This window comes from Arvicanthis niloticus, chromosome 15 (assembly GCF_011762505.2).
Source record: "Arvicanthis niloticus isolate mArvNil1 chromosome 15, mArvNil1.pat.X, whole genome shotgun sequence".
Classification (NCBI taxonomy): domain Eukaryota; kingdom Metazoa; phylum Chordata; class Mammalia; order Rodentia; family Muridae; genus Arvicanthis; species Arvicanthis niloticus.
The window spans coordinates 148,839-161,037 of record NC_047672.1 but is presented as its reverse complement, the minus strand read 5'-3'; the positions used below and the strand labels follow the sequence as shown (position 1 = coordinate 161,037).

The window sequence follows — 12,199 nt, the reverse complement described above, 5'->3', positions numbered from 1 at the left end:
GGGCCCTCTTTACTAAAAGCAACTGTCCTTCTAACATGGGAAGACAGAAACCAAAAATGAATCACAAAGGAGTGGGGAAAGATGCGACTACATGCCCAGGAATGCCCAGGACTGTGACCACTGTGTTGGAAGACACAGGAAGGATTCCTGTCAGTGAGTTTCAGAGGTGGTCCAACTGATACCTTGATTTTGGACTTCTGGCTGCCAGCACTGAGCTGGTATTTTTGTGGAAGCCACTAAGGACTTTGTTAAGGCAGCCCAGGAAACTAACATAATGACTGACAGGAAGGCTTTGAGTCCTCCCAGTGGTTAAGGCTAACATCTCCTAAGGACCCTGCCCACTGCTGTTTATTGTTGTGTGCACTTGCAGCTACCTCAGTAGATGACTGTTGAATTACTCAGGTGGTGAGGAACACCATGGTGAACATCTTAGTCATGAATACCTGAATTTAGGGACTTTTTTGCTAGACATTTATAAACTCATAAGGCAAACCAATGCTCCCATCACCAAAAGAGCTTACATTCTGTTCTAAAGCAGGAATTCTCCAGAGGGAAAACTAAGGGGAGGAGTTAGGATTGGGAGGCAGAAAACTATTCCACGCCACTCCGAGTCCCCTTCGCCCTCGAAGGAGACATGAGAGGCAGTGTTCGGGTAGTTACCACAGAGAGGCTTTATTCTCGTACCAGTTGAAGTGGAAGACACTAAGCCCAGAAAAGGCACTGCTTATATGCACCCTAGAGTGGCGTGTTCACTTCTGATTGGCTGTTCACTCATCACCCCTTATGCCCCGGGATTGGCAGTGGCTTGTCGCGCTTTTGCCTCTTGCACCTGCGAAGTTAGTTGTTTACTTGTGAGAGCACAGGATGCCCGAGCCATCTTGTAATGGCAGATGCTATCACTGCTAACCGCAGCTCCCTACATCTCCCCCTATCTATATTATTAAGATGGAACAGCCTTTTGCCTATCAGGCGCGGCACCAACTCAGTGAGAGAAAGCAGAGGCCTGATCCCCTGTGCAAAATGAGATAGTGTAATGGGTTTCTTCTCTTGTTGTGGTGCAATGAGTAATACTTCCCATACCCATCTCGATGCCTTTTGACGGGGAAAGGGAGCCTCCACCCTGGGGCGCCACCAGGGGAGGAGGTTTCTTGGCATCAAACCTTTGTGCAATCAGGCATACTTTCGGGAAATCTATCCACACTCGTGGAACATTCCCTGTCGAGTACCCACTCATAAACACCTCTAAATATTCAGATACCACAGTTATTCAGGCAAGGGCTGGCTGGACTTAGACCTCTCATCGACCCAGTGCAATGGGCTGAACCCTTGGGGTGCATCGACTGAGGGTCTCAGTCATCAGATACTTTCTTAGCATAGAGAGCCAAATTTCAGGGGAAGATCCTTGCTCCAAGGCTGCGAGTGCTTGGGCGATAGCGACCTTGTCACGTTTTTTTTGGACTCTGAGCTTACAGACCAACCATAACATGAACACTAATCCACAACATAGGGCTGCACCAAACAGGCCTATCCCCACCCATTCCTTAAAGAAAGAAAGAGGCAGAAGAAATTCAAGAAGTAAAATCGCCAAGGGCAACAGGGTCCACTCGTGTTCCATCAAGGCTCAAGATCCGGATCTGCAATTGCTGCTGCATCCTGTCCAGCTCCCCAGTCCAACTCCCTTGTAAATAAGCAGAAAGATTATGGCTTTGAACAAGTGCATCATTCACAAATCTCAGAGGTGTAATACATAGATGTGGGGTTGCTGACACGTAGCTCATTTGAACCACATCTGTGAGTTGTTCCACATGGGCTTGGAGCAAATAAGCTCTCTGATTGACCAACAGAATGCCCAATGCCAAGTGTGCATCCACTTTCTGTAGAGTGGTCAAAGCCTCAGAAGTCCTTTCTGAAATTTGATTAACAACAGTAGCTTCTGTAACTTGATTAGCTAAGGCTAAGCTGGCTGTCACAGCTGCAGCTCAGAGATGGTAATAGCAGTGATAATGGCTGTAATAATGTCAAAGTCTCTTTTATGTCTTATTAATGATGTAATAGGGAAAGTTTCAGGATCGGCTTCTACTGGGATGGGCACAAAGGTAGGCACATGCACAACCAAGGCTAGGTCTAGTGATCCATTCCAGCATTGTGCTAAAAAGCATGTAACATTCTTACAATCCAAGATATCAGAATTATTTTGAAAGTTGGATAACATAAAGAAAAATGGGGGGTCCACACACACTGACACCGGTTGTGCAGATACATTCCTAAACACCTTATTAATTTTAATGTTATCCAAATGGCTAGAGATATTAGATCATGTAGCTGAAACATTTTGTACTTCATGAAATATACCATTCAACAAGGCAAAGGCAGATACACTGGCACTAGCTCCAGCCTCATTACTCAACACCCAATGATAAAAGGGCCAAATATTTTCTATGCCAGTGCTCTTACCTGTATTATTCATTATAGCCAAATCGAGAGGAGGGGATAAATTAAATCCTTTGGCAATTTGTTTCTTGGGTTTAATCTTAGACTGGCAAGGTGAAAACACCACTGGAAAGGACAAATCTGGATAGTACCACGGTATCATCTGTTGCGAAGTGGCATTATTGGTATGCCAATTGGACCTCTTAATGATAGTAACATTACTTCCAATCATGGTGGTGGTAATGTTTATAGGTGCTGATTAATTCAGACCGAAATTTCCCGATCCTTCCATCTGTCCTGAACTAATCTGATTCAAGACAGCCCCTAGCACTCTTGTCTCTACCTTACTGTAAGTCACAGGATCCACCCAATTAGCAAGAGTAGCTTTCTTAAGAATCATACAAGGTGTATGCAGTTTACTTGTCTATTACCCTTGCTTGCTGCCACAAAACAAAGTGTAAAATTTAATGGAAAACTTGTAGCATTATATAACTCAGGCTGCTGGTGGGTGTGCCGAGAGCACGGGGCATCCATGTAACACTCAGCAGCTGTAAACAATGGCAGCACTGCAGAATTTGAATGTACTGGCATGGGAACAGGCCAAGATCTAACTGTGGCCCATAGTGGTATACTTATCCCCAAATCGAACATCAGCATCAGGAGAATCAGAGTCATTATCTTGCAATCTAGCTTCATTCTTCACGATTTACACCAGTTGCGTGGGGACCCAAATTGGATTGTCTTCACCCTGTGGAAAAACACAGACGGCTCCCCTCCCCGGCCATGGCGGGGGTCTATCGAGTCCCTGACCTTGGAGAAGGACAGCAGCCACCTCTAAATTTGCTGCCGAAAGCCCTGCATTAGTGAGGAGGCCTCCCAAGCTGCTACAGATTCTTAACCATTCTTGTAATCCCTTGGCTCTCCGAGGAGCAATGGCTGCACGGCATTCAGCTGTGGCATTTTCAAAGATCATTTGTTCAATTAATGGCATTGCCTGCTCTGGTTCCCCAAAGATTCTGCCAGTGGCATCGGCCATGTGGGCCACAAAGTCAGAGAAGGATTCATTAGATGTCTGAATTATCTTGGACAAATAAAGGTTACTGCCTTCTCGCCTGGGGAGAGACTTCCAGGCCTTAACAGCAGTTGTCGATATTTGTGCGTAGACCTGCCAAGGGTGAGCGGTCTGGTCGTTTGTGTGTGCGCCAACTCCAGCCAGCATGTCAAAAGTCCATAATTGCTGTCCCTCAGTGTTTGCATTAATCCTGGCTTGTGCTTGCAGTGCCTCGTGCCACAAGGCCTTCCACTCTAGGTATTGGCCCCTTCACTGTGTCCTGCCAGTCTCCTGGCGTCATAGCAGCTGCACTTAATCTCTCCACTTGGGATACAGTAAAATTAGTCCCAATTCCATATTTATGTACTGCCGCAGCTAATTCTTTGACCTGCCTATACTCTACTGGGGCATGAACACGTGCTCCTTCTGCTGCTTCAAAGACCGGAAATGCAAGCTGTAGCTGTCTCCGATCTCCTGGGCTGAGAAATGAATTAGAGGCACTGCCCGGGGCATAGGCCGGAGGCAAGGCCGGGGCGGAGGGGCTCAAGGTCTTTCTTAGTCTTATCTCAGAATGGTTATTTTTTGCATAGGTGGGTGCCTCCTCTCCTAGGTTTTCTTCTTCGGAGCTGCTAAGGTCTATGGCGGAAGCTCCTTAATGGGGTATAGGGGGGTCCTTTTGACCTCACTCTCTCTCCACCAGCTGGTGAAGGGTCCTTAACCTTAACAGGCCCTGCAGTGGCCCCTGTTCCCTTTGAGTACTCTTTTCTTTGACCAGGCTCCTTGGCCTGCCTTTGTTGCCCAGGTTTTTTTGCCTGCTTCTCCTTTCCAGGCTCCTTGGCCTGATCTTTTTCCCCAGGTTCCTTGGCCTGATGCCGGCTAACACGCTCTGTTTCTGATACCCTGGAGTGGACCTCTCCTGAAACCTCTTGACTTGCCCTAATAGCTGTGCTGTGAGCTGGATCCCTACAACACAAATAAGCTAAAAACAAAAGCAACACAAGCAAGAGGCCAACTACTGCAGTGGCGGCAATGGGTGAAAATCCACTCGCAAAGATCAGAGACGTACCTCGATGCTGTGGTCTTTTAACCAGTCCCGAGTCTCGGGGGGTGGGGGGGGTGTCTCCACGGCGCCAGATGGTTCGTTCCTTCCCGGGTTTCGGCACCAGATATTCCACGCCGCCCCCAGTCCCCTTTGCCCGAGAAAGAGACACGAGAGGCAGTGTTTGGGTAGTTACCACAGAGAGGCTTTATTCTCGTACCAGTTGAAGTGGAAGACACCAAGCCCGGAAAAGACACTGCTTATATGCACCCTAGAGTGGCGTGTTCACTTCTGATTGGCTGTTCACTCATCACCCCTTATTATGCCCCGGGATTGGCAGTGGCTTGCCGTGCTTTCACCTCTTGCACCTGCGAAGTTAGTTGTTTACTTGTGAGAGCACAGGATGCCTGAGCCATCTTGTAATGGCGGATGCTATCACCGCTAACCGCGGCTCCCTACAGGAAACCATGTAATTCCATGCTTCCTCTAGGGTGATCTACAAGCCAAATAAACACTGCGGGACCACACCCAGGGTCCTCTGCCCTACTTTATAAATATTTTCTTTTACCCACAATTTCTCCCAGAAAATTTGAAACTTGAGGTGTTCTTCTAAATGGAGTTGAGACTATTTGAATTAAAAGGATGGAACTTATTTTTTGTATTAAATACTATGACTGGTGGTTGGAGGTGTGTATGGGTTATTTTCCCGTTGTGTGAAAATCACCATGGCCAAGATTACTTATAGATGAGTTTTGTGGGCTTACCATTCCTGAGTCCATGGTGGAGGAGTGAAGGCAGGGCAGGAGGGACAGGAAGCTGAGAGTTCACACCTTGAACTGGAAGCACAAAGCAGAGAGATGGACTTAGGAATCACACAAGTCTTTAAACCCTTAAAGCCCATCTCTAGAGCCAACTTCCTCCAAGATCATTCCTCCTAGGCCTCCCCAAATAGTGCCACTGAGTGAGCAGCAAGCATTCCAATGTCTGAGACTATGAGAGACATTCCTCATTCAAACCAAGATCTTACTTTTGGAAGCAAAACTGAACCTGAAGGCATATCAGAAGCAGAGTTGTCCTGAGGGGACAGTGAGCACTGGAGAAGAACTTTCTTCTTTAGTGAGAGCCAAGAGTTCTGCCCAGAGCCCGGAGTAGATCTGAATAAAGGAAGGTGGCACTGTGTTTTGGGGGCCTACAACCCAGCACTCAGGAAGAGGAGTGCAGTCTGAAGATCAAGGCTAACCTAGTTGCATAGCAAGCTCTTGCTCACCTGACAAAAGAAGAAATGTCACCAAGGAATACTCTGTCATTTATATGCTAAGGCAGTGGTTCTCAACCTTCCTAAGGCTGCAACCCTCTAATACAGTTCCTCATATTGTGATGACCCCCAACCATAAAATTATTTTCTTGGTACTGCATAACTGTATTTTGCTGGTGTTATGATTCATAGTATAAATGTCTGACAAGCAGGATGTCTCCTATCCCTCAAAGGGACTGAGACCCCAGATTGACAACCACGGTGCTACAGTAACTGAGTACTCATATCCTAGGACCCAGCAATGTTTTATTTTTCAGGGCCTTGATCTGGCAAGGTATGTTTTCTATCACAGAGGTAACACTCTCACCCCTCAAATATCCTCTCTTGGTGGGGCTTGACCTTCACTTACCCAGTGAACTATGTTTCCTTGGGGTTTTCATTGCAATGAAGAGATACCATGACCAAGGCAACTTTTATAAGGACAACATTTAATTGGGGCTGGCTTACAAGTTCAGAGGTTCAGTCCATTATCATCAAGGCAGGAACATAGGAGCTTCCAGGCAGGAATGTGCAGGAGGAGCTGAGAGTTCTACATCTTCATCCAAAGGAAGTCAGGAGCAGACTGTTTTCTAGGCAGCTAGGAGGAGGGACTCAAAGCCCACCCCCAAAGTAATACACTTCCTCCAACAAGGCCACACCTCCTAATAGTGCCACTCCCTGGCCAAGCATATTCAAACTACTACATATGTGTACAGCAAGAATCTCAAGGCATTGGCAGTGTTTGGCACTGTGTTAGGCTCAGGGACGGTCTGTCCCCAGTTCCACACTCTGCTAGATCAGAGGTTAATGTTACTGTTTCCTACAGTTACTCTCCACCTTATTTTTTGAGACAAGTTCTGTCACTCTACATGGACCTTGCTGGTTCTGCTAGACTCCTCACCAGCAGGCCTCTGTAGACTGTATGGGCAGCAGAGAGAAGAGCCATGGGAGGTAAGGTGACAAGGCAGGTGGCCAGCACTGGCAAAACTTTGGCAGTCAGACCCCAGTTGATTATTTTAGATATATTTAAGCATAGCACAATCTGGCAAAAACTATCCTTATGCTGAACAACTCAATCCCACATGCACAAGGAAGCATACCTAAGTCAGTCTCTCTCTCTCTCTTTCTCTCTGTTTGTCTCTCTCTATCTCTTTTTGTGTGTCTGTTTCTCTCTCTCAATCTCTCTCTCTCTCTCTCTCTCTCTCTCTCTCTCTCTCTCTCTCTCTCTGAATTTTCAAGACAAGGATTCTCTATGTAGCCCTGGCTGTCCTGTCCTGGAACTCAAACTCTGAGATCCTCCTGCCTCTGCCTCCTGAGTGCTGGGAGTAAAGGCATGGGCCACCACCACAGGGCTATATCTAAATCTCTTTGTGGAACAGAGTAATCTAAGGACAGATCAGATGTGACTACAAGGAAACTCTTTGTAAAGTATGTGTGACACCTTCCATAACAATAGGTTGTGTAGCTTGACTGAGGAAAAACAAGCTTACATGAATGGGTCTGGAGGAGATTCCAGTACCAGGAAGTCTTCAGCCAACCAGATTGTGGAGAAGAGAATTACACTTGCCACTGATTCAACCTGAAGATATATTGTTGCAACTATCAATTTACTGACTCCTGAGAATAATCAGGAAGTAACAGGACTGGGAACAGAGACAAAAGAAGTGAAGAGAAGTGCACAGTGAGGTGGCTCAGTGGGTCAGTACTTGCTGAGTTCAATCCCAGAAGCCATGGGGGGGGGGGGCAGTTGAACAATACCTTAAAGTTTTCCTCTGATCAGCATATGTACACTGTAGCATGTGCTTGTCTAAACACACAGAGACACAAAGGCACACACACACACACTATTACCATTTTATGTAAGCTCTGTCCCACAGTTACCTGGCAACCTAACCCTTTAAAATAAGGTACGCATCCCAGCACTTGGGAGGCAGAGGCAGGTGGATTTCTGAGTTCGAGGCCAGCCTGGTCTACAGAGTGAGTTCCAGGACAGCCAGGACTACACAGAGAAACCCTGTCTTGGAAAACAAAACAAAACAAAACAAAACAAAACAAAACAAAACAAACAAAACAAAACAAAACAAAAAACAAAAACAAAAAAAACAAAAACAAAAACAAACAAAAAAAATAAGGTAGGCAGAGCTTGATTTTGCCCTGGATGCTGCTGTCTCAAAGAGCTCTCTGTCATGGACTCATCAATGGGTCTAGGTCCTGTTGTTAAGAAGGTTAACCCAAGGTGTGGGGCTAGTAACTAAATCGACTAGGGTGGAGTCTGTTTCATTTTCTCAGTGAGAGAATAACAAAGTGCCACACACAAAATAGACAGCCACAAGGGGGTGGTCAAGGGTACCCAGCAGATTCCTCCACTTGGACAGAGGAGACAATGAAGATAGGAAAGTAGCTGTGAGCCCTGTAGCAGGGTTCTAAGTCTGCTCTAACCTTCCCAGAAATTAAGACCATGGACACACCATCCCCTACACCAGGATCTGAAATATCTCCCAAGTCCTTTGTGGCTTCAACTCTCCAGTGCATTCACTATACTGTGCTTCCACAGTCACTTTAGTCATCTCTCTCCACAAATACTCCAGAAAAATCCAAAAACCAAGGCACACAGACACAATTCTGACAGACAAGCCACTGACACAAAGAACAACAATGACACATCTTAACAGGCAGCCTTTCGACTGATAGGTTGGGATTCCTGAGGGTTATGAGGTTCCAGTCCATCCACAAAGATGTTGTGCCCAAGTCACTGGGACCCCAAAGACCACCAAGAACCTATTGCAATGTAAATACACAAAGGTCTGTACTATGAGCTCAGTAACAAGTATTCTCACCAGTCAATCTCGCATCAGGTGCAAACTGAGAGACCAAGTCTATGGGTGCTGGGTATTTATTGCAGCTCCAGCAAGATTGGGGCATTAACATACAGGTCAACAACTTAATTGTTTAGAATTGTCATGTCTGGCATAATTTGCAGGAACCAAAAATGGGAGCAAAATGATCTGATAACTATGATGGGTAGGCTAACTTTTTTTTTCCTCTTTAAGGTTTATTAGTTATTTATATGTAGCTAAACCCTGCTGTTGAACCTTGACTGGCAGTTGATAAGTGGGATTTGTCATAGGACGTCTGCTTTAGTGGACTTTGTGCAATCTCAAAAACTGTGCATGCCTCGTAAAGATACTGCAGACCATTCCCATTTGCTTTTCCTTTCCTGCCTCATCCCTGTGTCATAGCCCCCACTTGGGAAGACAGCTCCTGTTCACCCACATGCCTTGCCTGAAAGGACACAAGATAAACTTTCTATAGACCTACCACAATACTCATTATCCCAGATGCAATGATCACACTTTCCCCTAGCACTGTACTGAAGACCAGAGGCAGCTTTACCTCTGTTTTGACTATGTCTCCTTGTGGATTTCTAAGATCATCTTTCCTGCCCACCTCTTCTCCCTGCTTCCAACATTAGCAAACATTCCCTCTTAAGCATACCCACCAAACAGGTCAGTAAAAGAGGCAACACTGTGGCAACTCTCTCTGTAAATCCAGACATCAAACAGTAACCCAGGAAAAAAACTTCCACCCAAGCAAGACAAAATCCAGAAATCAGTACCTAAATCAATAATCTCTTCAAAACCAGAGACCAAACACCAGCATAGGAATATAATAAATAATAACCAGGAAAATATGTCACCAGGAAATTCATGCAACAGATATGGTACAAAAGACATTGTTTAGCCAGGCAGTGGTGGCACACCCCTTTAATCCAAGCTCTTAGGAGGCAGAGGCAGATGGATTCCTGAGTTTGAGGCCAGCCTGGTCTACAGAGTGAGTTCCAGGACAGCCAGGGCTACACAGAGAAACCCTGTCTCAAAAAACAAAACAAAACAAAACAAAACAAAACAAAACAAAACAAAACAAAACAAAAGACGTTGTTTGGGGAAGGGAGATGAGTGAGAACCTGGGGAAGGGATTGAGGCAAGAAAGAGAACTTGCAGACAGGCAGACAGACAGGGAGAAGAGAGAGAGAGCCCTGAGAGTAAAAACATAGAATAGAGAGGGGGGCATGTGCAGAGAACAGAGACAGGGAACAAACATAGAGAGCAGCTGTAGCTGGTGGTCCGAGTATATAAAGCACACCTGACAACAGCAGCAGGTGATGGAGACAGGGAATGACTTAAGCACTTACTAAGTCCCTGAGAGCAGACCATTGAAATTGCCTGTGCAGTGACAACTACAGAGACAAGGTTCACCCAGGGAACAGAAAAGGAAGAGAGAGTCTCAGATATTAAGGATGAATAGAAGAAAATGGATACATCGGTCAAAAAAATGTGGATACTAAAAGTTTCCTAGCAATAAACAACCAGGAATTCTTCAACATATGAGAAGGGAAAAACTACAGATGATTGAAATAGGAGAAAAAAGAATTTCAGCCCAAAGTTCTAGAAAATATTTTCAATGAAATCATAAAGGAAAAATTTTCTAAACCAAAGAATATGCCTGTTAATGTACAAGAAGCATCCAAAAAAACCCAATAGACTGGAGAAAAAAAATTCCCTTAACCACATAATAATCAAACACTAAACATAAAAAATAAACTAATAGTAAAAACTTCAACAGAAAAAAATTAACAAAAACTAAACAAAACAAAAACAAGTAATGTATGAAAGCAGATCTGTTAGATTTATGCCTGTCTTCTTAAAAACAGGTTTTGTTTGTTTGTTTGTTTTCGAGACAGGGTTTCTCTGTATATCCCTGGCTGTCCTGGAACTCACTCTGTAGACCAGGCTGGCCTTGAACTCAGAAATCCCCCTGCCTCTTCCTCCCAAGTGCTGGGATTAAAGGCGTGTGCCACCACTGCTCAGCTAGGCTTGTCTTCTTAATGTATACTATAAAAGACAAAAGGGTTAGGATACATATGCTGCAGAGTCAGAGAAACCACCCATCTTTCTACAAGAAAGCAACTGGTCCAAATGTTTTGGGCAGATTCAGAATCAGCCATGACAGTGAAGTTACTCAGAGGTCACCTCCTGATCTAACAAGTGAGGAGCATCACCAGGGACCTCACAGGTGGTCACACCTGGCTGATGCTTCCCATGCAGCCCCAGAGAGGACCTAGCACCCCAGCTCCCACTGCTCAGCCGCCTGCCCCTACTCATTGTGGGCAGTGATCCTGTGCTCACCATGACTCCATTTCAGAGCTTCCCTGAGGTCTCCACACAGCACCCACAGCAGAGCTCAGAGCAGGGCACAGATGACCATTCAAGCCTGCACAGGCACAGGAAACTTGCAGAATGGCACCTGGAAGAACCCGCCTCCTTGTCTGATTGGCAGGTCTGCCTGGAAGCCTTGATTGGCCAGTGAGTCTTACCACTCCTCAAGGTTAAAGTGTGCTTCCAGACAAGGATCAGACATTTTCCAGATCTCAGGAGTGGTTTGCACTCCATTAGCTTTTGTTTCTGTCTTCAAAGAGGAATCTCACCCCACCCAGCCCTGGGGGAGAACCCACCATTCCAGCTCTGGCTGTTCAGCTGCCTGCTCCTCCTCTCTGAGAGCAATGATCTTGCAACCTACCAGGGCCTGACTCCAGACCTTACCTGAACTTTCCTCACAGCACTTGCCTTCTTCTTCCTGTAAAAGGTGAACAGCTTCCATAGCCCAGTACTCAAGGTGCAGTGGAGGTATCAATCTGACCCACAAAAAGAAGTATACCCTGGTTATTTCTTAGCATTCTGTCTAAACTCCACCCAAGTTACCTGGAAACAGCTGGGTATGCTCCTCCCCACAGTTACCTGGCAACAGCAGGGTAGGCCTGACCCCCTGTAAAGGTGGCTGCTTGCCCCTTCCTCTCTTTTGATCTCTTGATCTCTTGCTCTCTTGCTCTTTGTTTCTCTGGCCCTCTTGGGCTCTTCCCTTCCCCCTCTCTCCACATGCTCATGCCCAGCCTCTACTTCTCTACTCTCTGCCTCTCTCTGCCTTTCTCTGCTTCTACTACCCTCTTAACTCTCCTCCCCATGTCCTGAATAATGTATATTCTATACTATACTGTGTTGTGGAAGGTTTCCTGGGGAAGAGCTGTCTCAGCATGAGGCATGGTCCCTCCAGGGGAAGAAATATCTCAGCAGGAGGCATGAGCCTGCTGAGACACCACCGCCTTCCCCCACAGCTTTCCACACACCAATAGAACTTATCCCATCTCTCTTTAAAGAAAGGTAACTATGGGGAGGAGCATACCTGGCTGTCACCAGGTAGCTGTGAGGTGGAGTTTTAAACAAAATGCTAACACCATTAACACTAAAGAGGGGTTTTAGAAAACAAGCTTCATGCTGGTCTCAGGGAAAATGCAGCTCCCTTTCACCAGATGAGAGGTATGAATAAACCC

General features: G+C 45.9%; 1 long non-coding RNA gene across 5 annotated transcripts; it reads right to left on the bottom strand.

Moving 5' to 3' along the window:
- Positions 1-647: 647 nt before the first annotated feature.
- Positions 648-11,503, bottom strand: LOC143434490 (uncharacterized). 5 transcript variants are annotated; one of them, XR_013103956.1, is made up of 6 exons: positions 11,001-11,503; positions 7,573-7,621; positions 5,548-7,393; positions 5,285-5,356; positions 4,548-4,671; positions 648-1,678 (listed from the first exon to the last, which is right to left on the bottom strand). It is a non-coding gene; the product is annotated as an uncharacterized LOC143434490 (long non-coding RNA). The 5 variants fall into 5 exon arrangements; XR_013103958.1 differs by having other exon boundaries at positions 648-4,671; positions 5,548-5,674; positions 6,283-7,393; XR_013103959.1 differs by having other exon boundaries at positions 648-4,671; positions 5,548-6,370; positions 7,305-7,393.
- Positions 11,504-12,199: the final 696 nt, after the last annotated feature.